Genomic DNA, 25414 nt, shown 5'->3' with positions numbered 1-25414 from the left:
AAGTGTGTGACTGGAGATATTCTGGAGAGTTTTACAGTATCTTCAACTGTCTAAGATTTTGCTAAGTTTTCTTTTTTACTGTTACAGGTAACATTAATCTGTAGGAAAAGGTTATTGCACAAGGTTTGATTTCCAGTTGGTAATAGGTAAGGCATTTGACTAGCTAGATGCTTGCTATTGATTGTTGGTTAAATAGCTATTGTTTGCAAATAAGCATAGGCCTACCCAGGTGTTAAACATTCCTAGTGGGTGGTGATTTTAGGAATTATATAAGGGTTGTGGTCATTAGCTTGGCTAATATAGCTTGGTTGCTTCATCTAAGTGCTGCTTCAAAGTGTGTGATTGGAGATAATCTGGAGAGTGCTGCTTCAAAGTGTGTGATTGGAGATATTCTGGAGAGCGCTGCTTCAAAGTGTGTGATTGGAGATATTCTGGAGATAAACTGGAGGTAATCTGAGGTATACAGGAGGACAAAAAAAGTTAAGATTTGTTTGATTTAAATTATTTACCTCATTAAAATGGCAGACTTAGTTCAGTGTAATAGTTGTTATGTATTTGTTTCGCGTTCCACTTTTTGGAGATTTGGATGCTGTCTAATTTGTAGACAGTTCTCTATATTGCGGCAGGAGATTGTGAGTTCCAAACTCAGGCTGGAACTGCTGCAAAGCCACTGTCGCAGAGACATACTAGGAATGGCAGATAGATTACTGTAGGACCTGGTAGACTTAGACTTGTGGATAAAAGGCAAATTACAGTCTGTTGCTCTACATAGATCATTTTCAGCACTTTCAGAGTGTAATGGTGTTATGGAGACAGGCTCAGGCACCAAGTGTAGTGGTGTTATGGAGACAGACTCAGGCACTGAATCTAGTGGTGTTGTGGAGACAAACTCAGGCATCGAGTGTAGTGGTGTTGTTGAGACAGGCTCAGGCACCGAGTGTAGTGGTGTTGTGGAGACATTCTCAGGCACAGAGTGTAGTGGTACTATGAAAAAAGCACAGAAATACAGACAGTCTTAGGATAAAAGGCAATCCTATACTATCTGTATAGACCTGGAAATAATGAAAAGTACAGTAGCATAGGACAAAGACTTGTTAACCTATATAAGGCTAGAGCCTAAGAGGTTTCAGTAAAGTGTAATATGCTCAAAACTGATATTCCTTATGCCAGCTGCAAGGTAGGTATATATAGATAGGAAATCCAATACATGGCATTATATAGTCTGATCACCCATCCTCTATAACAGCTTTATTCAAAAATTATATAGGCTAATTAGGGAAGGGTCCAGTAAGCTAAATTCCAAATAATACCGTCCTCTATGCAGTGTCACACAGAAATCCTGTAACCAATAATTAAAAACCCAGGTAGTGGTGGTGTCTGCTGTGAATTATATAGGTTTACAGCATAATGTATATTTACAATACATGGTAAATACCTTACAAACAGCAGAACACACTTTATATAGGAAATTAATCCAAACAGGATATAGCTCCTAGAGTTTGGAGCTGCCTCTACTTTCACCTTTCCCCCAGTCAGCAAGATATGTACAATATGAATTGGAGTGTTTCACAATGAATAGGGAATATGGACATAGGTTCCCTTCTTATTTGGAACCCCCCTTCTCTGTATTTTAGAAGTGTACTTATCACATGTATATATATATATGTGCATATGAGGTGACTTTACTGCTGTGAACATGAGTTCTTTAATCAGTGAAGTCACCTTGCCATATTGTACATACATCTAATCAGCCCTATTACAGTTGGGAATCTATTTATATATGACTTCCATATTCCTTTAAGGATCCTGAACGAAGCATATTGATATGGAGCTGTCTCAGACCAATGATTGACAGCCCGAGATACCTTAAGCACGCCCACATCTGACGTAAGGTATCCGTTATACTGATTACCTTCCTAGTCCACACACGCCCACAGTACATCTATGGGCGTTCCCTAGTAGCTACACGCGAGGCTGCTGGCTTCTGACAGCACGCGAGATTGCTCCGCCCCCACGTTGACCACGTGGTTACGTACACCACGTGGCCGGAACCGCTACACGGCAAAGATGGGCGCATCATCTGAAACACATGGGGAATACACCCCCCCTACACTGATTGGCTGGAGGGAGGGCGCCAATACCGACATCTAGAGCTCTTAAGAGGTAGGATTTTTAGTAGCAAGTTGGCCCCTGACGAAGGTGCACTCTCTAAGCACCGAAACGCGCGTTGGGCATTCATATTCACTGCACAATGACACTGGCCACTGATTGACACTTTATCACTATGAATTTCAACTAATCCTTTTTCCTCATTATCATTTTTTCTCTCTGTATTCCTATGCCTGTCTAGTCAGTTTACCAGGGAGAGAGGCTTTGTTTAAAAAAAAATTGTCAGCCTATTTTAGACTGACAGTCTGATTTCCTCTACTCTCTTTTCTCCCTGAAGCTCCATTTCTCTAGGTGCTATATCCTGTTTGGATTCATTTCCTATATAAAGGGTGTTCTGCTGTTTGTAAGGTATTTACCATGTATTGTAAATATACATTATGCTGTATACCTATATAATTCACAGCAGACACCACCACTACCTGGGTTTTTAATTATTGGTTACAGGATTTCTGTGTGACACTGCATAGAGGATGGTATTATTTGGAATTTAGCTTACTGGACCCTTCCCTAATTAGCCTATATATTTTTTGAATAAAGCTGTTATAGAGGATGGGTGATCAGACTATATAATGCCATGTATTGGATTTCCTATCTATATATACCTACCTTGCAGCTGGCATAAGGAATATCAGTTTTGAGCATAGTACACTTTACTGAAACCTCTTAGGCTCTATCCTTATATAGGTTAACAAGTCTTTGTCCTATGCTACTGTACTTTTCATTATTTCCAGGTCTATACAGATAGTATAGGATTGCCTTTTATTCTAAGACTGTCTGTATTTCTGTGCTTTTTTCATAGTATTCATATCCGGGGTTAAGCCCCATTGAGACCCCTGGAGTCTCCTTACGGTACGTTAGACGCTGGAGTGTGTTTGTTTCTCCCCCTGTTTTTCTCTCGTGGGGGTGGAGTATACAGATACACTCTATCTGCCTAACTATTTTTCTGTACAGAGTGTAGTGGTATTATGGAGACAGGCTTGAAGACTATGGCGAGGCCTAATAGAAAGCAGTTGTTGTTGGGGGATTCTATCATAAAAGGTGTGGAGCTGGAGAATAGTGGTCTTGTGAGATGTCTTCACTGAGCTACTGCTCACAGAGACAGGAGATGTATTTGTAGTATTGTTAAGCGAGCAAAGCAAGAAGGGGAATTGGATGTTCTTGTCCATCTAGAGACAAATGACTTGGCTTGCAATGAGGTTTCAGAGGTTAAGGGAGTTTTTAGTGTTTTTGCCAATGATATACGGCAGGTTGCTTCCACACTGTCATTCTCTGAAGTTCTGCCTGTGCATAACACTCAGAACGACAGGCGGATGCGTATTAGGGACTTTAACTTGTGGCTTGGTGAATGGTGTCGGGAACAAGGATTTAGCTTTATTTCTCATGGTAGCTCTGATTGGAATGGAAATAAACTGTACAAAAAGCATGGCTTGCATCTTTCTCAAAAGGGACAAATGTTCTCAGTGAGCAGTTCAGAGGTTTTGCTAGGATGTATTAAAACTAGAAGGGAGAGGGGGCAAAGGGGTGATAAAACATCAATCCAATTGCCCCCCAAAACAAGGACAGAAGGTGCCTGTAGCAAGTGTGTTAAAAAATGATAAGCTTAGAGTCATGTCTACAAATGCTTGCAGTTTGGGGAATAGGATCCATGAACTTATGGCAATAATGACAACTGATAATGTAGATTTAGTCGCTGTTATTGAGACATGGCATAATGAGAAAAATGACTGGGACATAGCAATACCAGGGTACTCTTTATATAGAAAAGACAGGGAAGGCTAGAAATGGGGAGGGGTGGCCCTGTATGTGAAGGATATCATAAAATCTGGCCTGTTTGGGTTACGTTAGAATTTGGTAATCACACAGTAACTTGTAAACATACCATTTTGAGAAAGCCCCAGCGGTGAAACGCGTTATGGTTATTTTATATTGTGTTTTTTATAAATAAATTATTTTTTGGTTAGATATATGCACCATTATCATTTTTTATACACTATTATAATTTTTATAATTTCAACTATTTTCCTGGCATTTTATACTATATATGCTGAAGTGGGGATTATACCACTAACGCTACCTTAAAAGTGCAGTGTGACCTGCACTTCTTTTGTGAGTATATTTTATTTTATTTTATTCACTACCTCAAAAATACCATCAGAGAGCACTATCTGCTTTTTTTATCTTCTTCTTCTGAAAGTTGGACAGAACCCCTGGAGGACAAGCACCAACACATCCTGTAAGCAGGGATTATTCCGCTATATGCCTACAAACCCTGAGCTGCCTATAGCTCATCTAAATGTGAGTAAAATACATATGTTTTAATACTACTATATTAACTGCAAAACACTCCGCACGATTGGTCCTCTCTTCTTGTGTCTTCCATATCACGAGACGGTGTGAACTACTACAACAAGAGAAGTCACCCCCACAGCGGAATTAGAGACTAAAATCATTTGATCTCCTGATACTCATTGGAACTTATCTACTATCATTTTTTACTTATTTTTTATTATTATTATCGTATATTTTTTTTTTTTTTTTTTTTTTAATTTTGGCGCAGCCTTTCTTTGTTTTTACTGTGTATTCCTTTTATAGAGGGTTAGAGGGTTACCCTCTATAAGGTCGCTGCCTGTCCAATATATTATTAGCGCTAACCTACACCCCTTATCTTACACAGTAACTTGTGTAGGTGGGATTTATAGGCACCCAGGACAAATAAAATATTTAGATAATCTACTAGTTGAGGAAATAACTAAAATGACAATGAAGGGAGAAGTTATCATCATGGGTAACTTTAATCTTCCTGCCAGGAGCACACATATTCTAAACTCCCTACTTGTATTGTCTCTAAAACAAGTTGTTGAGGAGCCAACTCGTAAAGAGGCCAAACTACATTTAGTGTTAACAAATTGAGATTTGGTATCAGATATTACTGTAGGTGAAAGTTTAGGATCCAGTGATAATCAGTCAGTGTGGTTTAATATAAGAACAGTGACTGAGTCAAACCACACAAAAACAAAAGTTTTAGACTTTAGAAAAACAGACTTTTCTAAAATTAGAATATGTGTAAAGGAGTCATTATCAGACTGGAGACATTTAAATGGAGTCCAAGAGAAATGGGATGATTTAAAAGTTGCACTGCTCAAGGCAACAGAAAATTGCATTCGGCTTGTCACTAAAAGCAAAAAAATCAAGAAACCACTGTGGTACTCCACAGATGTGCCTAAAATAGTAAAAAGAAAAAAGTAAGCAGTAATTATAAAAAAACAGAGTGAGGAAGATAGACAGATCTATAAGATTAGGCAGAAAGAGCTTCAAAGTCACACACAGAAGAGAAAATAGCACAGTCAGTAAAAAAAGGGAACAAAACATTTTTTTAAATACATAAATGAGAAAAGGAAAGTGAAACAAGTATTAGTTAGATGAAAAACAAAAGAAGGAAGGTATGTAGAAGAGGATAAAGGTCTAGCTGACTGCTTCAATTAATATTTTTGTTCAGTATTTACAGATGAAAATGAAGGAAAGGGGCCTCAGTAAGGAAAAAGGACAAATTAGTAATTTGTTACATGTGAGTTTACAGAGGAAGAGGTTCTATTTCATCTCTCAAAAGTAGAGATAAATAAGTCAATGGGACCTGATGGAATAAACCCAAAGTTATTAAAAGAGCTTAGTGGTGTACCAGCAAAATCATTAACAGATTTATTTAACCAATCATTGATAACAGGAGTAGTCCCAGAAGATTGGAAGTTAGCAAATGTTGTGCCCATTCACAAGAAAGGTAGTAGGTAGGAGTCGGGCAACTATAGGCCATTAACCCCTTAAGGACACAGGACATGTGTGACATGTCATGATTCCCTTTTATTCCAGAAGTTTGGTCCTTAAGGGGTTAAGCCTTACTTCAGAGGCGAGGAAAGTAATCGAAACCATGTTAAAGGATAGGATTGTTCAACATCTAAAATCACATTGATTTCTAGATCAGAGACAGCATGAGTTTACTTCAGGGAGATCATGCCAAACTAATCGTATTGATTTTTTTGATTGGGTAACTAAAACAATAGATCAGGGTGGTGCAGTAGACATTACTTACAAAGATTTCAATAAGGCTTTTGACACTGTTGCACATAGAAGGCTTATCAATAAACTGCAATCTTTAAGTTTAGATTCAATATTGTAGAATAGGTAAGGCAGTGGCTGAGTGACAGGCAGCAGAGGGATGTTGTCTATGGAGTATATTCGAAGCTTGGGCTTGTCACCAGTGGGTTACCTCAGGGATCTGTATTTGGACCCATTATCTTTAATATTTTTATTAGTGATATTGCAGAAGGTCTTCATGGTAAGCTATGTCTTTTTGCTGATGATACTAAGATATGTAACAGGGTTGATGTTCCAGGAGTGATAAGCCAAATGGCAAATTATTTAGGTTGTGGCAACTGACATTTAATGTGGATAAGTGCAGGGTCCTAACCTCAACATCTGAGGAAAGGGATTTAGGGGTGATTATTTCAGATGACTTAAAGGTAGGCAGACAATGTAATAGGAGCAGCAGGAAATGCTAATAGAATGCTTGATTGTATAGGGAGATTGTATTAGCAGTAGAAAGAGTGAAGTGCTCATGCCATTGTACAGAACACTGGTGAGATCTCACTTGGAGTATTGTATGCAGTACTGGAGACCGTATCTTCAGAAGGATATTGATACTTTAGAGAGAGTTCAGAGAAGGGCTACTAAACTGGTTTGTGGATTACAGGATAAAACTTTGCACCAATAAATTCTATAAAACTGTGTTGTCTGGGATCTGTTTACAAGGCAGGGGAAGTAGTAGCCCATGGCAAATATGCTAAAATCCAATGATACCCTTCTAGCTTTCAGATTTGTAGCTACCCGTATTTTACCAGTGAATGACCTCAAATACTTAAGGAATGTAAGGAAGTCTCAGAGTTGTTGAAATGGTTAATTACAGAAAAATAGAAACCTAGAATGTGATGACAGATAAGAACCATTCGGCCCATCTAGTCTGCCCAATTTTCTAAATACTTTCATTAGTCCCTGGCCTTATCTTATAGTTCTGATATCCTTATGCCTATCCCACGCATGCTTAAACTCCTTCACTGTGTTAACATCTGCCACTTCAGCTGGAAAGCTATTTCATGCATCCACTACCCTCTCAGTAAAGTGATGCTTCCTGATATTATTTTTAAACATTTGCCCCTCTAATTTAAGACTATGTCCTCTTGTTGTGGTAGCTTTTTTCTTCTTTTAAATATACTTATATGACGGAACACTCCTATTGAGAATTTCAATGCCTAGGTTGGTAACACCTTTTCCCAATTTGGGCAAGTCCTCCGTTGCCTAATGAGTGCTCTCAGCATCAAGCAAACTGTCTAGACTAGAAATCTCTGTGGTAACAATGAATCTGTGGTGTTTTCAGATTATCACTTTGTACAGTTCTTCATTGCGTTCCAATTAACCAGACCTCCCTCACCGACGTTGGTCAAGGGTTGCTCATTAACGCGTATGACTCCACTGGACTTAATGTTAAATCTTAAACCTAACTGTACTAATAAGCTCCTCCATAGTTTTTGATCGTTTATTAATAAAATACTGTGAACTCAAAGTTGCCTATTATAAAGTAGTACAATTATAAAATATTGTGTTTTATAAAAAAAAAAAAAAAAATGAAATAATGTAACTGCAGTTTGTCTACAAACTGTGCATCCGGCATTGCAAAAGAAGGAAAATAAATGTAAATATAAAATTAGCAGAGTAAATGTTTGTAGACCTTTAAATATATATATATATATTCTCTACAGAGGCAGATTCCCTAAACAGGAAAACATCCTTCAACCTATTTTATTAATCTGAAAATAAATAAATATTACATAGAATTGTGGTGCACCAATCTTTTACACTGACAAAAATAAGGCAAAATATAGTAAAAAATATAGTAAACATATCACTAGCTTGTAACTATAGAGTCCTATAATGTACAATACAATGCTCTATAGTTCTATATGGGTGGTAGTGCTCTTAATTGGTCTCTTGCTTTCTTCCTTCTCTCAAATTTTCAAACAGCATCCAAATTCAAAATTATTTGAAGAAAAGTGGGATAGCAAGAAAAAAAAGTGACACTTTTTTGGGGGGTAGTGTCTCCTCTGTTGGGTCACTCTGATCACTGGTAAGGCAGCCAGCAGTATCAAATTTAAAGCAGGTCCCAGCATGCACTGCTGTAGCTTGGCATCTGCTGTCAGTCAGGTTATAGAACCACTGTAATTGACTGTCTAGCTGTTACTGGACATCTCACAAGTGAGAAAATTATTTCTCCAGTCTCTCTATATGATGACTTGTAGAATACTTCTATTGCCACTTGGAGAAAATAATGCATAACATTATTATTTTTATAACCTATTGAACTATTCCCATAGAAACAAAGAATAATGAATGCTCTCCATTTTGAGAATTAATTGGTTTTCTTTCAAATTTCTAAAAATACAGGCATAGATCTAGAAAACTCTGAAACGCTATATTGATGAATCACAAAACAAACAAAATGGGCAATGGACAATAATTTTCCTTTATTTCATGATTTGGAGTTCTATACGGGTCACAAAAAGAGGTCATTGATTGAGAATAAAATATGTTAGATGGTTAGGGGACAGCCACTAAACAGTGATTCTTTTTCACAGGTGAAGTGAGAAGTAAAATCTGCATTAATATATTTATATATAATATATACTTAATAAATATCGGTATAGATTATTTTTACTGCTTCTTTTTCCCCCTCTATTGGTTACTTTTTTTCACTTGATCTGTGAACCAAAGGAAGGGAGAACATGCCTATCAGTTTACTGCAAAATATATAGTACACTGATTTGGCCATTTTGTTTTGGTCACCCAAATAGTTTTTCCTGAAATGAAATTTACCCCCAAATAAGCCAACACAATTTTCTTTTTATGCTTAAAAACTGGGCATATGAGCCCCATAACGAGATCCTGATCTTGAGAGGACATTTGTGTTAATATATTGTTTTACTGTCCTTTAATTGGCATACAACTAGTAGAGAACATATCATCTTCACAAAAAGCATTCGAATTTTAATAGCCAGTGGCTCAAACATAAGCTATAATTACAGTAGAGAAATGGCAGATACGAGTAAATTTTCTTATAAAAAGATCTTAACTGGAGAACAGTAAATATGTTCTGCAAGTGGTGTAATGATGCTAAAAGTGTTGCCTGTTAAATCAGCTTCTACTATAATTTAAACTATGAAATCAATTCCTCATTGATCCCAACTGCTAGGTCCTGAACTCTTATGACTGAATCTGAGTTTGCTATGTGATATAATTAACACACTTTGTATCTAACTACACACAATATAGCATATGCTTAGGAAGTTTCCAGTATGCACATGTATTTAATAGAAAACAACCCCAAAGTAAAATGAAAAGGAGTAGAAAAAAAATATTAAAATTCTGGACAACAGAATTTTGGGCTTTTGGCGCTTCAGCTCATTAGAATTTCAGCCTCCAAAAAGATTCATGAAAACAAATCAGAGTGAAAATAAGAAGCGAAAACAGTCCACTCAATGATAGGGGACGTAACAGGGATTAAACTGATACGAATAGTACTACTTAACACACTACTCCTATCTGGTAGCACATTAGATTGCACGCGCAGTGCCCCAAATTTGAAGTAGGAGGACGACCAAGCATCTTTTTCCATCTCCCGCTTCCTAAAATCGATGCCTTATATACACGTCCCCTGATAGGGGACGTAACAGGGATTTAACTGATAGGAATAGTACTACTTAACACACCACTCTTATCTGGTGGCACATTAGATTGCACGCGCAGTGCCCCAAATTTGAAGTAGGAGGACCGACCAAGCATCTTTTTCCATCTCCCGCTTCCTAAAATCGATGCCTTATATACATGTCCCCTGATAGGGGACGTAACAGGGATTTAACTGATAGGAATAGTACTACTTAACACACCACTCTTATCTGGTGGCACATTAGATTGCACGCGCAGTGCCCCATATTTGAAGTAGGAGGACCGACCAAGCATCTTTTTCCATCTCCCGCTTCCTAAAATCGATGCCTTATATACATGTCCCCTGATAGGGGACGTAACAGGGATTAAACTGATAGGAATAGTACTACTTAACACACCACTCCTATCTGGTGGAACATTAGATTGCATGCGCAGTGCCCCAAATTTGAAGTAGGAGGACCGACCAAGCATCTTTTTCCATCTCCCGCTTCCTGGGTGGAGGAAGAGAGACTTTCAATGACATCAGTGAGGACAAGGAACGGGACATGGCTAGCTTGGTATCCAACCTTGTGCAAATGGGGAGTTTGCGGTTGTGCAAATGGACTGTTTGCGGTTGTTTGCGGTGCGTTAAACGGGGAGTTTGGTCTGTCACTGTGAAGCGGGCGTAACCCTTACACTACCTGATCGATACAACATCATACCTAAAGAAAAAACGATTATAAATAGGATGGCGCAAATGAGAGAAGGATCTTAGTACATGCAGCAACCAACAAAAACAAATCCTGGTAAAACGATTTGAACATAAAATAACTTACAGTAGTGATGGTGCGCAAAAAAAAATAATAATAATAATTCGTATTCACTATGGACCTCTTATAGAGAGTGAAAGTAACCCTGTGTACATAAAATGAGGTGTTTACATAGTGGAAATATTATAAATAATTGAAAAACAAACAGTGGTTGTGGTGAAACAAAGCACAATCTGTAGGTATACTTGCAAACTTGGAAATCACTCTGACACCTATTAAGGAGACAAAAACAGAAAAAGAGCTCCTAGTGCAGCATAGTAATTAACTTATAAATATATAGAATAAAGCAAACAGAGGTGCCTTTTAGGATTTACACTCACAAGATTGGAGTGGTAAAAGCACCACTCGTTGCTATAGCACTCAGGGAGGATCAGCCCCTAGAGTGCGTGGGATCCGTGGAAAGGAAGCTTGCAATCCGGATCTCAGGTAAGTATACTTTATTAATTTAAATTAAAAACAGCAAAACTTGTTGTGGAGGTAGTTAGTCCGCTCACCAGCCTCAGGAAACCGCAAAGAAAGTTCCATATACTCATGTAATGTAAAAAAATCTTCCGGCTGCTATCCTGGCTGCTGTTGCTGACTGTCTCCAAATCACTTCCTGGTTCCGGGTCCGTAATGCATTTCGCCCCACCCACAGGGCTTTGTCAAACGGCTGATACGGCTGATACATACCTGATGTTTTAAAGCACGTTATTCCAAACAATTTAGGAATGTTAGGTGATTTATGCCCTTTATGGATTAAAACCAGACTCTGCATCAACTATGTAATTTCCCATGGGAGTTTTGCCATGGATCCCCCTCCGGCATGCCACAGTCCAGGTGTTAGTCCCCTTGAAACAACTTTTCCATCACTATTGTGGCCAGAAAGAGTCCCCGTGGGTTTTAAAATGCGCCTGCCCATTGAAGTCTATGGCGGTTCGCCCGTTCGCGAACATTTGCGGAAGTTCGCATTCCCCATTCGCGACCCGAAAATTATGTTCGCGAAATCACTACTTGCAATATGTCACAGAAACATTCTGTTGAGTAGCTATTGAGAATGTGTATGTGTTTATGTCAAGCAAAGTAATATGAAAACATTGTGGTTAATTAAACATTAATTGCCATACCAAAATCAATAGTAACATGGTTACTATGTGTTGCTTGTAAATATGATTGCAATTTCATGCTTTAAATGAGCAATATAATCCTGACACTTCCCTGCCTTTCTTGACCACATTTTTCACGATGCCTGTAATCTGCAAAATATCTGTAGTATCGGAAAGAGCACTCTATGTCACAAACTCACCCTATTCCCAGAGTGTGCGTGCTGTAGTTGTGGTGGTAAAAGGGTTAAAGTTCACTATTTGTCTGCACTAGACCAGAAATAATTATAAAATCCCACTTAACACCACCCACACTTAAGCATAATAATATAAATATTCTTATTTTAACGCTGCCACCACCAAGACAATTTATAAATGGGGTGCCTATGGTCCCCCCAGGTAACTTAATAATAAAAACCCACCAAATGTACCTTAGCACAATATCTATGTAATTGCAAAATACTAACTAGTCTCTTTAGGTAACGTGATTCTTAACCAGACAAAGGCAGAACTTAATGAAGGAATATTTATCATGAGCAAAAAATAGTCACAGTGCATACAAAAATATAGATGACACTCAAAATTATTTACACCAATAACAGATAAAAAACAAAAGGGATAAAATAACAGAAATTCCCAATCACTTACTCAGCTCTTTAAAGTAAATACTTCTGCCCCAGGGGGTCACTGGTAGGAAAGATAGTGACTCACTTAGAATTAGATTTTGGCCCCTCAAACAAGTACAAGGCACACTTCAGTATCACTAAAGATATACCCTGTGGATTACCCCGCCTCAACCAGAGGTGGAGTTAAGGCGTATCTATAATGACACTAAGTGACCACCTCCTTGTGTCCAGACCTACATCAATCCAAATGGAAACATTTGTTTCTATCTTCTCTTATGTACCTACCACAGAAATAATAATTGCATCTACAAAATTGGTTATTATTTTTCTATTCCATAGATATGTTATTCCAAATTCCAAATATAACAAAAATAAGCCTTAATTATTATTCTGTGGGTAAATATTATTGTTTTTTCTTTTGGATTTGATACTGGAACAAGGCTAATGGCCATTAACATATAAAATAGATTGATTCATCAATTAAGAAGTACAGGCCATATGGCTGAAGCCAGACATTCAGGCTTTTTAAGTGTAGACTCTCACACCTTGCTGAGCCTTTGATTAATCACAGGACACATATTTCCCTTTTCACATTCCTATGCAATTTACATTAACCCTTCTGTCATCTGACCTCTGTTGGGGTCCCAGCTTCAAAGATAATATTCCATAGTGCAACAATGAGTTATGCACCCTTGCCATGACACTCTATAATGGGTTGTAACTCTATAATGGGTCCCAAGGTGCAATGTCAAAAGGTTCTCTTGGTGTTTGATTACCAGAGAGCAATTGAGAAGCAAAACTAGCTATAGTGTACAGAGAAATTTCTTGCACCAATGTGGACCTAGCAAGTTTCAGCTTTAAGTACCGAAAAATGTATTCAACCAAAGACCCCATGTAGGGTCAAAACATTCCCAGGCACTTTGACATAATATAATTCTCCAAGCACCATAACTGGTACTGCATGTCTTCTACTAATCCACATTATAATCTTCAGGAGATCCATAATCCATTTTATATACACCAAGGAGTCATCTTTGGTGATCAGGCTACTGCAAATTTTGCTTTATCAAATATGTTTTGCCATGTAAATTCATCATCCAATAGTAAGTTTAACACAATCTTTAAAAACAAACTACTTAAAAGTCCAATTTATTCCTTTCAATTGTCCAGTCCAATGTCTTAGCACATACAGATGCATTGATGTTCATCTGTTAAAGGAAATTAAAAGAAGGTAAAAAAGAATACTATCATACACATTTCGGTGACTTTACAATAAAAGAATCAAAGACAACCTTTTAGTCTTTTAATACATTACTTTATGTCAAGAGAAAGCATGCTGTACAGGCAAAATTGATAACCTTTGTTAGACTTTTGTAATAAAAGTTATCATGCTAATTTACTCATCTATGCATTGAACTTGGGAACAAGTGAATTTCCCTGTCTATAAAGAATTAATGGAATGTTATCTCCAGGGAGAAAAAAAATAAATGAATTTCAGTTTTATGGCATTTCACCAAATTTCCTAGTTTGTTGGAAAAAAGTAAATGTTAACACAAAAGAAAGAATCAATAATCGGAGCAGAACAATTATCAGTAAATAAAACAAATCACAAAAAAAAACATAGGACTCAAAAAAATCTCTTAACCCCTTAAGGACACATGACATGTGTGACATGTCATGATTCCCTTTTATTCCAGAAGTTTGTTCCTTAAGGGGTTAAAGGAATACTCCACTGCCTGCATACAAAAAGAAAATCACTGTTTTGTAGATATGGCTCAAATAATTACTTGCATAAATTTAATCACCCATTTTTTCATTGGGCGTATATCTAAAAACAGATTGCCAAAGCTACAGTTCTCTTATCTGCTGCCTTTGCAAGCCCTCCTCTTCTAACACAGTACTTTCTGTGTCTGCCCAATCACAGACTTCCAAATGAAATTCACTAAGAAGTCTATGGAAGGCAGGTGGTCTGGGCAATTGTCTGTCTCTTAAGTTTAGCTACACTGAGCTAAATAACCAGGAAGTAACAGGCCAGTTTGTCAACAGGTGAAACAAGGTTAATTCATTAAAATTCCAATTTCTTTCAAAATCTTCAGTTTTTTTAAAATGAAAAAAGAGCACACTGTCTTCACATATAAATCATTTAAACAAGTTAAACTGCTTTGGGGGGTCTGAAGTGTCCCTTTAAGTAAATAATAAATACTCTCAGAATGATCTGTTAACCCCACCCCATATATGTATTGGATTCTGTTTTGCATTTTTAAAACAAAGTTAAATGCCTTTAATAAACCCTCATTTACTTCAACTTAAAGAACTTTACTTCATCTGCTTCCCATGTAACAAATACATTTAACACTAACAACTTGTTTAGCAAAAAAGTACATGCCAAAAATATTTCTCAAATTAAATCGAGTGGCCTAGTCTTTGTGTTATGCAATGATTTGTATTTTTAGAAATTATGTGCAACATAACTAGCACATGACAGAGGATAAAACAGAATATTTTCAGGAATCATAGTTCGTCCAAGGACATATTGCCCTAAGCAAATATATATTTTGTGTCCCACTCATTTCACATCCATCTTCCATCTCTTTTTGTCATCCCTTTTGCTTCTCTAGTTTCTCCCTTTGCCAATTTATCATATTTTATCTTGTCTGAAATCTCTGTATTTTTCCTGATATTTCTATGCAAGTCTCTTTCCTCTCTCGATTAGTCTTTTTTAATTGAAACTAGATTGCGTATGCTGGTTTGCATATGTGCGTTAAATTAAAGCCATGTGTAGGGAAGTTTCCTGTGATGTATGTAGAAACTTTTCTTTCCAGATGTGCTGTGTGAGGGGAAGCTTCATGTATGATGTGTGTTGTTGCTACATGTTTTGTGTATGAGGTGAATCTGTGTTATGAGGCTGCTATGTAAGGTATACACGTTTTTGTTTGTTTTTAGGAATGCTGTGAAATAAGTAAAAATGTTAAACAATTTAAGTAAAATACCGTTTTCATCCGTGTATGTGATATATGAGGTCCTTTGTCAGTTGGTTGAAGTGTGATGATTTTCTAGTCTACTTTAAACTCACTCTGCGTGTACAAATTCTATACATTATTTGTTTTTGTTTAATATGTATAACCGCTATTACAGCCTTAACATAAATTGTTTCTGTTTTTGTTTCTTCTGAGTTGTCCAGCAAAGAACCTTCCATTAAATATAATAATGGACACAAACAATCCTTGTAAAAAATGTTTTACCTTATTTATGGCTAGGTTTCTGTGGTTGTTTGATAAACAAACGGATTATGATGAATGAAAAGAACATCAAAATCAGCAGTGGCTTTTCGAAGAACTGAAAACCTTTGTGTTGGCATTATGCTCTACATGCATTAATGGTCTAAATTAGTGTTTCATTACAGATATATATAACATAGAAACATAGAATGTGACGGCAGATAAGAGCCATTCGGCCCATCTAGTCTGCCCAGTTTTCTAAATACTTTCAATATATATATATATATATATATATATATATATATAAATATAGAAAAAAATCTTGCTCTCCATACAATAGAAAAAGTACTTGCCCGGTGCTTGTCAAGCAAAATGTAGATCAATTTGGAAAGGATAGCACTCTCAGGACTCCAATGTAAAATTTTACATTGGAGTCCTGAGAGTGCTATCCTTTCCAAATTGATCTATCTATATATATCTATCTATATATATATATATATATATATATATATATATATTCCTCTCTTCTGCATGAGTGCATAGAAGAGTGCAGTTCTAGGAACAGCTAAGATACTGCGCAGAACCCTCAAACTCCCAGGCCTCTGTTAGAGGACCTGAGAATGAGGAATAAACATACCACCCAGGAGGGGTGAGAAAATCAATTATATATATATGTATATATATATGTATGTGTTAAAAACAGATAAAATGTGTATCTTGTAATACCTTTTTTATTGGACTAACAGAATTTTTTAATGACAAGCTTTCAGGAGAACCTCCCTTTCTCAAGTCTGAAGCATTTCTTGAGACTTGAGAAAGGGAGGTTCTCCTGAAAGCTTGTCATTAAAAAATTATGTTAGTCCAATAAAAAAGATACTACAAGATACAAATTTTATCTGTTTTTTTACATCTACATCACATCTATAATACGGCTACAATCTCCACTGGAACATTATAAATATACTGTATATGTATATATATATATATATATATATATATATATATATATATATATATATATATATATATATATGAAACCAGGAGGGCTGCATTTACCTGAACATATATACATTATAAAAGTGCTGTTGGGGCCGATTCATACAACATACAAGATCCAACACACTCGCTTATTCACTAAACAGCAACTTCAAAGCTCACACAATGTATTAGTTTTTTTAGGCACCTAACCTAGGCAAAAATAATATACCAATATATCCCAGACAGGTCCTATCCTAGCAGCCTAATGCCTGCTCTTATGAGATTAACTCATTTACTTGGACAATCCTTTCTCCCAGGACTCTCTGCAGGTCAAGGGTAAATAGGGCCCTGGAATGAGGCACCGGTGATATATATGTAAATATATGTGGGATTCCAAGCCAACTCCCATGGCTTTGCACCCGTCCCTATGACAGGTGCCTTAGATGTCAAATCTTGGTGGATGCAAGAAAAAAAATATTACTTCATTAATTTTGTACACGATTCAGATTTGCTTCGCATATGTGAGTGCAATCATTTCAACCCCATACTTAGCTGTTGTTAACCTTACTGCACTATTACGTTACTTTGTATCTTTGTATTACTACGTTACTTTGTATATTTGTATCTGTTTCTCTACTTTTTTCTTCTGCTACCTACTTAGTAAGATATCAGCAAGCTAATAACCCATCCATAAGATAATAACTCTGCTATTTTTTTTTTATTTTAATTTTTTTTTAAATATTTCATTAGTATCTGAGGTTCCTTCTCTATCTATCTTTTATTAAAATGTATGAAGTTTTCCATCGACAGTTAATCTACAAGGGAGCTGTTTTTAGACTGTAGAAAGTTTGAGACTATGCATTAAGTGCCTGTGAAATAGACCGTTAGTGCGCCTTAAGCTTTGTGAATACATTAACGTGCTAAGTTAAATGTAGACATTTATCTATTTCAAATATAACTGTAGGGAATGTGCCTAGACACAGTCTAGACTAAACATGGGCTCAGATCAAAATACATACCAAGCTGTGCTATTTTATTAGTTGCAGAGATATTAATATTTTAATTAGTTACTTGTTAAATAAGTCCAACATAATAGTTAGCATATTGCTGCATTGGTCCAAATATATTTTAAAAAAAACTAAGAAAAAACCCCAGATACTATTGTGATGGGCAATTGTAGGTACCGTATTTATTCGAGTATAACGCGCAATTTTTTTTACCGATTTTTAATTTAAAATTAGGGGTGCGCGTTATACTCGAATAAATATACCTCCCAGGACCGCCGGGCTCATTACAAGCCCGGCGGTCCTGGGGGGGCGGGCAGCAAGCGTTTACTCACCTCCGTGCAGCTCCTCCAGCTTCCCAGTGTAAATCTCACGAGACCCGCGGCCAGCTCTGACGCTCTGACGTCGTCAGAGCTGGCCGCGGGTCTCGCGAGATTTACACTGGGAAGCTGGAGGAGCTGCATGGAGGTGAGTAAACGCTTGCTGCCCGCCCCCCCAGGACCGCCGGGCTTGTAATGAGCCCGGCGGTCGGTATTATCGAGCACCCACTCGAATATTTATTCGAGTATAACAAGCACCCTAATTTTAGATTAAAAATCGGTATAAAATTTTATACCGATTTTTAATCGAAAATTAGGGGTGCGCGTTATACACGTGTGCGCGTTATACTCGAATAAATACGGTATAATACACATTGCTAAATTGTATTTCTTTAAACTGCAGAGTACTAGCGGTTACACTATCTAATGTTTACGGTCATATTTTAAATTCTAACTCATTTCACATAAACGGTATCTGGAAAAAAAATTGCTGTTTAATTGTAAATGTGGAAAAACAAATAAATAATCAATGGATGTAAACCAAAACAATGTTAGGTACAATATATCAAAAGTACCAAGTGGGATTAATGTTATGATTGGGAATGATCATGAATGCATATTTGTATTTGTATTTATTTCCATGCCCTTTTATTCTATCACTGTGCAGATAAACGTGGTATATCTTATTGCCCTTTAATATATGTTTTATATGGGTAATTACCCAATAAGGCAAGGTTTTGTCAGTTGCCGAAAAAAAGGAACGAATGGTTGTTGTTTACTGATGTCAAATTATATACCTGGGTATAACAAATGTATTCAGTCTCTATAGACAAGATTTATGCTCTATAAACACTGAAAATTTAACCTCTTAATATATTGAGGCAGCGCCATTTAAGTGTGATACGATCTTCTTCCTCTTAAGCAGATTCATTTCTGGATGTCTGACAGCTGTCTATAATACACTATAGGATCTAGGCATTGAACAGGTGCCCCAGAGGGTGTTCTTTGCTATAGACATTTAAAAGCTGTTTTTTCACTCGTTACTCCCCTTTAAAGACTGGTTCTTCTCGCCTTGCTCTCCTTATTTCCTTTCTTACATCAAGTGTCCAGACAGTATGCTCACTTGCACACCTGGTTATGGAAACCAGACACAGTTTCTTGGTTCCAGTGTCTGTAACACCTCAATCTTGGGATATTTTGGGCTTCTTGTTGATGTCAATGCCCTTTTTGTATCACCCAAAGCCCATATTTTTCAATTAATTGGCTTTACCACAAGCTGTCAATGTTTGCTAGCAGATGTATAACTTACAGCCAGTTGCTATGGAGACAAGTCTATTCACAGAACACCATTACCTTGTAATTTGTGTAGAACCAGTAAATAGGAAGTGGTTAGGAAGCCTACAACATAATGTGTTTCACAGCAGGTGGAATGAGAATGATGTGGATGGATGCCATTAGCAATGTTCACACTTTATATTTTAACATACTGTTGTTAAATTATATATTTTTTTAAACTGAATAATGATGTTTTCTCAAGTCAGTCTTTAACCTCCTCACTTCTAAGTTCTTGATGGTTTCAGCCAATCCAATGCTTTCCCATAGGGAGCTTTGGGAGGCTACTGTGCATGCATGGCAAAACACAGCACTGCACCAGCATCTCCTCATAGACGCATTGCATCAATGCATCTCTATGGGGAATGTTCAGCATCTCTATGCAGAGTTTAGAGATGTTGAAATAGGAAGCATTTCTAGCGGCCATCTGAGTGACTGCCACTAGAGGTGTTACTAGGCAGCAATGTAAACACTGTATTTTCTCTGAAAAGGCTGCATTAACAGTGCTAAGACTGCAGGGACATGCTATAGACACCAGAAACACTATATTAAGCTCTAGTGGTTCTGGTGACTGTAGTGTCCCTTTAAGTGGAGCTTTTTGGACTAAAATAATTTATAAATAGCAAAAGACAGAAGATTAAATAGTTCATCGTTTCTGTTTTTTTTTTTTTTTTTTGCAAGTTGCATATATAGAGCCCAGTGCCACATATGTAAAAAACATCATATATTATAAATGCAGAAAATCTGTTTATAATAATATTTTTTAAAAATGATAACAATGCAGATTCTTTTAGAATATAAACATCTTCATTTTTCTACAGATAGAAACGTTCAGTAATATGAATCTTGATAGGCAAATACTATTCCGTTTCCTTTATCTCGTATCGGCTAGAATTTCTCATTGCACCTTCTGAGGTCATGTCTCTCCATCAGTTCTACAGGTTAATACATTTATATTAATCTAGATGTCAACTGGGATGGTCAATTTCACAAATAGATTTATGTCAACTCATACAGTTATGTTTGAAATTTTGAATTATTTCTGTCAATTTACCTGCAATTTGAGTGTTGTGCCTAAGGCAGTTTACTGCTTCTCTCCACCTTAATTCCAAAATTCCTATAGAACAATGAACTCTTTTTTTTAGAATATAAGTTGACACCTATAATAGAAAGATTTTTTTTTTAAGTGTTATTAGTAAAAGAATAATACATTCTCTAGCTTTAGGCAAACAGTCTACCCCTGAGCTACATTTTGCTTGTGGCTGGCAAATGTTAATAGGTGTAACTTGTAAGGAGCATAGCTATGAATATTGTAGTAGACCAGTTTTGTAATAATGATTAAAATTAACTTACATGTATTTCTTTAAACTTACATGTATTGAAAAAATATTGGTTTTCTTATTAAAGAGAAATTATCAACTCCTCTAGAATTTACACTATTAAAAAAAAAGATTGAAAATCACCTAAAACTTGTGTTACCTGTTTTCATAAGATGCTCCATTCTATTGTAAATCTATATTAATGGGTTACTCTAACAACCATGACCACATTTAGAAGTAGTTATGGTCATATGAATCTGTATGTGCAGCGTTTCAGCTCGAGATATTTACACTTTTAAGCTGGGTGCTAGTTGCACCCCCTGGCACATGGTACTTAGGCACACAGGATCTGTTCCAGGCTGTCTAATATAAATTTTGTGCAAAACATATGACTGTCGTCAGCACACACTTCGTATTGATGTTCTCAGCTTCTTCCCTCCCTTCTACTGTGCACCCCTCCCACCTCCATCATGTGACATTTATAGTAACTATATAGATTTTTTTAATTATACCCTTCCTCCATCCCCTGTCAACCTCTACTCCCTTTCTTTGTCGGCACTGGACTTAAGGCAAATTTATTGTTAACTTTATTATTAACTTGGGGATGACCAAGTTGACAATGCCCATTGCTAAAAAGTACATTTAAATGGGTTGGAGTAAGTATTTAGCCAATTACATCATAATCCAATTCAGTCCAGACACAACCAGGGCAAACACTGAACATGATTCACATGTGAGGCACCATACCTTTCTCTCCAATGGTTCTGAATGTCAAAATAAAGTTTTAGAAATGCATTAAAAAAAAGACATGGAATTTTTGGGTCTGGTAGCATTAATCTGAGAGGGTGAGGGATTTAAAATATTTCTCCAATTTTAACCAGGTGGAGAGGATTGATAAATGCCTTGTGCATGGGGGATGAAGGGGCCTGAGTGAATAATCAAACAAAAAGTAAAATGTCCACACATTGGAGATTTAAATTTTGCTTTAATATTTTTAACCAATGAGCTAGATGAGCTAAAGGTGTAAATTATTTTTGCAATATAGTTTTTTTTTTTTTTACAACAAGTTTGTTTTTTGACCAAAGAAAATGAATAAAAGATTTTAAGCAAGATATCAACAGGTAAGTAGTTATTACCGTATATACTCGAGTATAAGTCGAGATTTTCAGCACATTTTTTGTGCTGAAAAACCCCAACTCGACTTATACTCGAGTCACTGTCTGTATTATGGCAACTTACATTGCCATAATACAGACAGGGGGCTGTGGGGGCTGGCAGCTCTTACTTACCTCTCCTGCAGCTCATGTCAGCTCCCTTCTCCTCCGCGCCGGTCCTTTCAGCACCTCTGTCAGCTCCCACTGTAAGTCTCGCGAGAGCCGTGGGGTCATAGTGCGGCTCTCGCGAGACTTACAGTGGGAGCTGACAGGGGGGCTGACCGGACCGGCGCGGAGGAGAAGGGAGCTGACAGGAGCTGCAGGAAGGGTAAGTAAGAGCTCTGCCAGCCCCCTTCTACACAGTGCCCATCCACTGGACCACCAGGGAGTGAGAGCCCCCCTCCCTGGCCAGCTAGCAAGCAGGGAGGGGGACGAAAAAAAATAAAAATGTAAATAATATTAAAATAAAAAAATTAATAATGTTTAAAAAAAAAATTAAAAAAATATATTAATAATATAACAAAAAACTTAATATTAAATAATAATTTTTTTGTTAAATGCCCACCCCCCACCAAGGCTCTGCATCACACACACACACTGCATTCATACACACACTGCACTCATACACACACACACTGCATTCATACACACACTGCACTCATACACACACACTGCATTCATACACACACTGCATTCATACACACACACTGCATTCATACACACACTGCATTCATTATATACACACACTGTAAATAAATATTCAATTAATATAAATTTTTTAGGATCTAATTTTATTTAGAAATTAACCAGTAGCTGCTGAATTTCCCACCCTAGTCTTATACTCGAGTCAATAAGTTTTCCCAGTTTTTTTGGGTAAAATTAGGGGCCTCGGCTTATATTCGGGTCGGCTTATACTCGAGTATATATGGTAGTTATAATGTAAAAAACAAACAAACTGAAAATAAAATATATCACTCCTTTCTCTCTATATACAAGAGGAAGGGGATACATATGAACATTTTAAATTTCAGGAAGAGATTTTGGTAGGCGTATCAACTAAAAGCTCATGGACGTGTGAAGTTATGGCATCATAATGGCCATAATCTTTTGAAGATTCTCTGTGACCGTTACTCGCTACTCTTCTCCTGGCATTTGGCAATATAAGAACTTACACCCCCAAAAAATATACACTGGTGATGGATGTTAATTTATGCACAAAAGTCACCCTACAATCTGCTCTGTATGCTCTATAGAACTTATATTTAAATTACAAAAAATAATAAATTGTATTTGATACACAGTATCCGAAGCTTAGTAACACCATGATTGTGTTCACTTATTTAATAATATGGTCTCCCCCTGCCTAAATAACATTAGCTGTGAAGTGTATAGAGACATTAAAAGCAAGAGGATTGTTGTTGTTTTGTCATACACAGACTTGTGATGATACATTTATGAGTATGAATACATGTACAAGACAGATGGCTGGTTTCATTCTTTGATTTTTAAACTGATCATTCCTCTGTTTAAATTTAATTAATCTGGAAAATCAGCAAAGTTAATTGTTCACTCCAAACCAAGGAATTGCCATGTGGGAAAATCTAATCTTGGTAAATAAAAACAAACCCTTTTAGTGTAATATTGAGAAAAAAAGTTTATGCCAGATAATAGGATTTGAAAATGCATTGTCATGCAAAATCCTAATCTGAGCATGTTGTATTCCAAATCATAAATTTGTTTTTTGTTTTCTAATATGAACTCGGGATCCTTGTTCATGTGCATGATCTTATCTCGTGCTGTTTCCTCCTCTTTATTCTAATAATAGTAGCAACACTACCAAAATCACCTCACTTCACCGTTGTTTACAGGATTAAATGGTCTCAATAATTCAGTAATAGCCCAAAGGATCAAGTGCTTATATTGTACCTTGACCTTGGCATATCTTTTATCCGTATTTCTCCTGTGCTTGACCATGGCACTCTCTCTGACACTTCTACCTTTAGTCTGGCCGCTCTAAGGACCGGTACACAGAAAGTCTATTTGTTGTTTTATAGGTCTGTATGTTTAGGTTCCACATTGATCCTGACAAAGGAGTCTAAAATGTCTAGTACTGTGAGATGAGTGCATTTAATAACAGAGGATAATGTCGGTGATCTTCAGGTTTATTTGAGAATACTAGTGGTCAGTGCAAACTGACCAAGACTCCTCTACTGCTAGACCATCAGATAACTAACATTATCACATCGATGTCAAGTCGATTATGGGTGCATGTTTCACAAATGTTTCTCCTTACTCCAGCATTTTATTTTCTTAATTACCTTTAATACATGAAAAACTGTTTTATAAATCGTTATTTTCAAAGCTTAATTTTCATTTACAAAAATAAATGCATTTTTTTAAATAAATCAAAATAGAACAAAAACATTTATAGCTGTATTTATCTGAAAACCATGATTTTTTTGTTTCAGTTAGAACACATTTTACTCATTATCCATTATTAATTTCACCCAGTCACTGTACATGTTGTCCTTATCTGAGTTAATCATATGTGTTTTTTGCAGTTGAACTTTTTTATTGCCATTAAGAACCTCTTACCATATCCTTTGTTAATTCCTTGAGCATATCTCTCGAAAAACATTAATCACACCATAGTGCAGTATCTGATTTGGTTGCCTTGTGATACTATTTAATACCCTCTAAAACTTTAGTTCAATATACGTATAAAAATATCAGTTGATCTATATCATCATGCTGGATAGATTTAAGAACAGTTCTTTTAGGATTAAGTGATTGGCACATATTCTGAGTAAGATTACTGGAACATTGTGATTAATTAGGATATGACACATTTTAATGATAGCTCCAAGCACTGAACACAACAAAGCCACAAATTGTTATTTTAAAGCTGTTAAATGTGTATGAATTGATTGAGCATACCTTTAGTTATTTCCTTTGCATGCTGTTTGCTGAGAATCTTGATGTTGTTTTAAACTTTCATATTTTCTTGTAAATCATTAAGCAATAGAAAAACACAATTCAAAACTTGATGGCTTATAAAACATAGAGAAACCAATCTACCTTCAGCATTAACTATATTCTATGTAAAATGTCAGCATTAAAGTCAATTTTTTTGTATATTTCAGTCATTTATACAGGATTTTGCAGGGTTAGCCATCACATTTTTTAGATCGGCAAATAATTAACCTGGGAATGTTAGATTAAAAAGTAGTACAATTTGTTAAATATTTATTTTGGAGCCATTTGGGCCCATGTTGTCACATCCCTTGGTCAATGTCGGAATATTCCAGGTCTAGTAAATTACCTTTGCACAGTCCTTTGACCTAAAATGGTGGGCCAACCTTATAGACTGCCCTCTATGAATTTTAGAACAAGGACCCTATGACAGGAAGCGTTCTTTGGGACCACCTCTCTGTGAGTGGAAATAGCAGTAACTGTTGCCTCCCAAGCTGCACTCAGGGTCACTTTAAATCGGTCACATTATAAGATGGTCATATTGTTTGCTACGCCATTAAGTCAGATACCTGCTGCCCCTAAAATTAGAAATGTGCAACTAACTGATTAGATTGCTGGATAAATAATTACACTGATCGTGGTAAATAACTTTGACATGCTAGA

General features: G+C 36.6%; 1 protein-coding gene across 1 annotated transcript in view; it reads left to right on the top strand.

The window, feature by feature from the left end:
- Positions 1-25414, top strand: part of LOC134601623 (dynein axonemal heavy chain 3-like) — an 875684-nt gene that overhangs the window by 523825 nt on the left and 326445 nt on the right. The window lies entirely within an intron of this gene.

This window comes from Pelobates fuscus, chromosome 3 (assembly GCF_036172605.1).
Source record: "Pelobates fuscus isolate aPelFus1 chromosome 3, aPelFus1.pri, whole genome shotgun sequence".
Taxonomy (NCBI): Eukaryota; Metazoa; Chordata; class Amphibia; order Anura; family Pelobatidae; genus Pelobates; species Pelobates fuscus.
This window is presented reverse-complemented; position numbering and strand designations above follow the sequence as displayed.